Genomic DNA, 5,113 nt, shown 5'->3' with positions numbered 1-5,113 from the left:
TATTTATAGTAATTAATCACTTATTTTTATGATTAATATTGATTCAGGTATGTGGGCAACTTGGATCATGCTGTGTCGGAAGAACTATTGTGTGCTCTGTTTTCGCATATTGGAAGTATTAGAAGTTGCAAGATCATCAGAGAGGTAAGACATCATTATACCTTCTGCAATATAACAATGATTTATATATAATAAAATTTTTTTTTTAAATTGCTTTATAATTCTTTACAAAACTTTTTGAAATATTGTGGATCCATGGCTACAAATAAACATCGAGCAGTAGAGTAACATTATAATGCAGTACGTTATAAACCTTTTACGATAATGTTGGACGCTTCCTATTTGTATCGGCACAATTGATATTGACCCATCAAAGTTACACCTGCAGATGATTGTGGCCATTTACATGATATGTTATCACGGTTGAAGCGGATCGAGACAAGCCAGTTTCTCTCTTGTGATCTGCGAGCTCCACCCTCAAAGATCATATCGTTTGCACGAAAGCCCGCATTAAAGCGGGCAGTTCTGTCGTTATATCGATAGTCATGAGGTGAATGTGCATCTTATTCAACGTTACCGCATTAATAGTCGCTTAGCTCTTTGAACTTAAGGTAATCTCTTCATTCTGTAGAAGAATATCATTCAGATAAAACGTTAATTTAATTTTTATTGTTACTTCTTATTTAAAAACAATTTACAATTTTAATTTCAATTTCAATTTTTCTATAAACGTATATATAATAATTGAAAAAATGATAAAATTGAAAGAAAGATATTTCCAATAAGTAAATTATTAATGAATAAAGTAAGAGAAATAAGAGATTTATTTTGAAAGGTTTCTTGTACAGCAATCCCACAGACCAATATTACGTTTCTGAAAATTATGTACAAATTTCAGAAAAATAAAATTATGGTTATATTTTGTTACAAAAATACAAATTAATAAAGTTTTATTTAAGATACATTTTAGCATAATTTAAATTTGTATTCTTTCTTTAAATCTCAAACTATGAAACTAATCAGTAAACATTATACATATATTTCTCCTGTTTTTTTTTATTGCTGTTAAAAATTATTCTAAAGATTTAAGATGAGATTTATTCTTTATTTAGCAATTTATATAGTATTTTTTCTTGATTCATAATTAAATAATATTAATAATAAAAATAGGCATTTTTAAAAAAAACATTTTCAATGAATTAATCATCCGCAAACGACGTTAACGTACTAGTTAAGGGTTAATGCTTGAGTAAAATTAGGATTTAGCAATTTTTCAACAAAGACAGAATTAGCAGACTACTTTACTCGAAGAAACAATAACATTTTGCAGCAGCATGCGTCCACGTGCACGCTTACATGAGTGCATGCAAAAACAACAGTCATATAGAAACGTAAACGCCCACGAATGTAATTACGAAACTGCGTACGGATATGGTGAGATGCGCGAGAGCATCCAAACACCGAGGTTTGTACACTTTTCTCCTTGATTCTCATAAGATTTAACCTCTCACTTATTTCTCTCCATCTCTCTCTCTCAGCTCGTTATATATTATTTCCCTTCTATACTGGCCGGTTGCATGCACCAACGAGATATACGCTCGTTGCACGATGCGGTTTCGTGCGACGTAACACTTGTTCATCATCCACCTTCGTGTATACGTCACACAAAGTTTTTTTTCCTCATCGTCACTGTTCTTCCCTTGTTTCCTACCGCTCTTTTTTTTCTTCCTTCATTAAGCAGCAAGTATACAAGCTATATGCTGCCTATCACGGAAGATATTATATGGCTTGGGAAGTAATTTTAGCAAGGTACATTGGACTCATTTTTTCGTACATGTTTGCGATTAAAGACACTAAAAGAGCAATTTGTAAAGAATGGATGAGAGAAATTTAAAAAACTGAAGCTTTACTTTTCATGTTTTATTTTCCTGATAATTTCTCTTTCGATTAAATTTCAATCAGTTGTGAAAAAAACATATGTGGTATAAATTTAGTGATAAATAATTGATTTATTTAAATTTCTACGAGAAAAAATTACGCACATGTTATTTGCATGTTTATAGATATATGTGTACATATACATATACATATACATATATATATATATATAAATATATATATATATATATATACCTATATATATACATACATACAGAATAAGAATAAAATTTTGTCAGGTTGACTTGTAGATCTAAGTTTAGGGGGTGTTTCTAGTATATTATTTTTACAAATATATTATCCGGGATAGCGCGATCAAACGCAATTCCAAAAATTATAACGTCTGAGATATCCACATTAGGAATATTCGCATTTTTCGCAAGGGTCTGCGGCTCCATTGCGGTAGTGCAATGGAAGAACCTCGCTTTGGAAGAACCGCCTTCGTGATCACAGTCACTTCTATATCTGGTGAGTTTATGTTTTTCACTCTCGTTCGAATCTTCTTATAAGTTAAGATATAGAATCTTGAATACGAGAAAAATTTGCAGACGTGCGTAACATAACGTTAAGTAATCGAACTAGTATCTGCACAATTTCGGAGGGACGCTGTTTTATAAGGTGCAGCCCATTTTATATATACATATATTGTATTCAGTTGTATCAGCTTGATCGTCTGCAATACATGCTAGCACTTAATTAGCCGCGAATAACATGTTATTATACAGAAGTGCCTGACAGAAATGCCTTATTGTGATCCATCGCGCATGATCGAAATATTTGTCTTTACGCGAGAACAACATCTCTCCACAGTGCAAATAATAGTTCACATACTTAACGCTACGTCGTGTAATGTCTTCAAGTTTTTCTCGTATTCAAGATTCTATACCTTAACTTATAAGAAGACTCGAATGAGGGTGAAAAACATCACTGAGGTGTAGAGGTGATCATGATCATGAAAGTGGTTCCTCCAAGGCGAAGCTCTTCCATTGCACTACGGTTGGAGCCGCAGACCCTTGCGTATATCCCTCATATCATATGGATACCTCGAACACATAATTTTTGGTAGTCGGGACAGCTGTGTTCACGCTGGCCCGCATAATATACTTGCAAAAATAATATACCAGAACATCATCCTAACTTAGACCTATCTACTATAAGTCGATAAGATTCTACATGACAGAATTTTACTTTTAATGATAAGACATGAGATAAATCTTTTATATTATTTAATATTCACTCTGTATATTGATTTGTAATTATAATTTAATTCCTTAGTTTTGCGATATATATTTTTATCTAAATTTTTTAAATGTACATTTTCTTTTTCTTCCTCAATATATAAAATTTTTAATATAATTCTTTATTTCTTATAATGAAATGATTTTAGTTCAAAATGTTAAAAAAGACTTGAAAATTTATAATAAAATTTTTATAATATTCAACTCGTTCTGAAACAGAATTTCTCTTTTTTTTCTTATATTGTGTTATAAGATTAATGTCATAAAGCATAATGTTATCAAGTACTGACAAATATAATTTTACAATCATTCATATTTTTAATTACTTTAAAGAATATATAAAATATAAGAAAGTTATTTTGACCATAATAACTAAATAATTTTGAATATAATATTAAATTTAAAGTATATATATTCTATATTCTAATATTAAATATATATATATATATATATGTGTGTGTGTGTGTGTGTGTGTGTGTGTGTGTGTGTGTGTGTGTGTGTGTATGTGTGGGTCTATCAATATTGATATAGAATAAAAAAATTCAATCAAAATGCAGATGAATTTCATATGCAAGCTTTTCCTCAGTTGAATAAATAAATATTGTCAGTTAAACCAACTTGTTGATTTTTTTGACCCCCAGAAGAATATGTGTCAATTAAATATTCAAAAAAATGAAAATAACTATTAATTTTTTTCTTTAGTATTAAGTGATAAACATCATAAATTAATTGATTCAAATACTAATCTTGCTCTCAGTTACTAACGGTTATCAATAATAACATCAAATACATTGCACGAATTAATTTTATATCAACTCCATTGACATGCTTATTAAAACAAAATTTATCATCATGAAACGCAAGATTGTAAAAATGTCAAGGAATGCTCAAATAATATTTTAGGTCAGAAAGAAAAAGAAGTTATATAAGACATAGAAGAAAATAAATTCTGTTACAATCAAGCTTAATGTAATTAAATTATTAAAACAATTTTTGCAAACATGAAGAGATTGTGCTTCAATTAATATGGCATTCAATTGTGCATTTTTCGAGTATAGAAGAAGGCAATACTCACAAGAAGATGTTATTTCTGTGATTATCTAAATAACTCTGATATGATAGCACTGTCTGAAAAAATTATGTTAAAGATTACTGCTGCGCTTAATTTATCAAATGATTCTAATGATTACTTTGATAATAATTTTCAAGGAAGTGACAGCTTAGATTTAATATATAATAAGGCTATAATAAGGCTGTAATATTGCACCTTCTAAGATAATCACTGATTACGTTTTAATGAGAATCTATAAATAAGTAAAAAAAACTCATCGGTCGAAGTCCGCAAAGTTTTCTATTACTGGCGTAGGTACAGAAGATAATTTTACTTCCTGATTTACGCGACGAAAAGTAGGAAGATACAAGCTTTCACTTTTTCTCATATAATCATACGTAACACAATGCTAATTACTAGTGTGAAAGATGTTAACGGATTATTCACTTCCGTTTTAGCAGGTTAAATTCCAATACGCCTATCCGGGATCGTAATGTGACACTTAACATGAATAAAACGTTCATCGCATTTTTCATATTTTGTTCTTCAATTTGGTCCAATGCTGAATGCTGGTGTCGCGCGTATCTGTCATGATCTGTCAAGTAAAAGCTCGGTATCTTCTCGATATCTTCGATATCGACTCTCTACGCGGAAATGTGCTTTGATCGTACAACGCCTGTCTAAAATATTTGCTGATAAGTACTATAAAATGAAACCCGTTATATTTGCCAATCATTTTTAGTTAAAAAATTAATGTAAATTATTCGAAAATTAATCTTTAGCTCTTATTTAATTAACTTATTTCTAAAAACACTGTGCTCCTTCTTCCTCTCTTTTTCTTCTAAAGTAATTACCAAATTATATTTCGTATTAAATAAAAGAAAAG

At 30.0% G+C, this 5,113-nt stretch overlaps 1 long non-coding RNA gene across 1 annotated transcript; it reads right to left on the bottom strand.

Moving 5' to 3' along the window:
* Window positions 1-1,344: 1,344 nt before the first annotated feature.
* Window positions 1,345-4,817, bottom strand: LOC105449929. The gene is made up of 3 exons (XR_974392.1): window positions 4,645-4,817; window positions 4,252-4,304; window positions 1,345-1,853 (listed from the first exon to the last, which is right to left on the bottom strand). It is a non-coding gene; the product is annotated as an uncharacterized LOC105449929 (long non-coding RNA).
* Between the last annotated feature and the right edge of the window lie 296 nt (window positions 4,818-5,113).

This window comes from Wasmannia auropunctata, unplaced genomic scaffold (genome assembly GCF_000956235.1).
Source record: "Wasmannia auropunctata unplaced genomic scaffold, wasmannia.A_1.0 LD336071.1, whole genome shotgun sequence".
NCBI classification, from domain to species: domain Eukaryota; kingdom Metazoa; phylum Arthropoda; class Insecta; order Hymenoptera; family Formicidae; genus Wasmannia; species Wasmannia auropunctata.
Note: the sequence above shows the minus strand (reverse complement) of the source record. Positions and strands in the feature narration are given on the sequence as shown.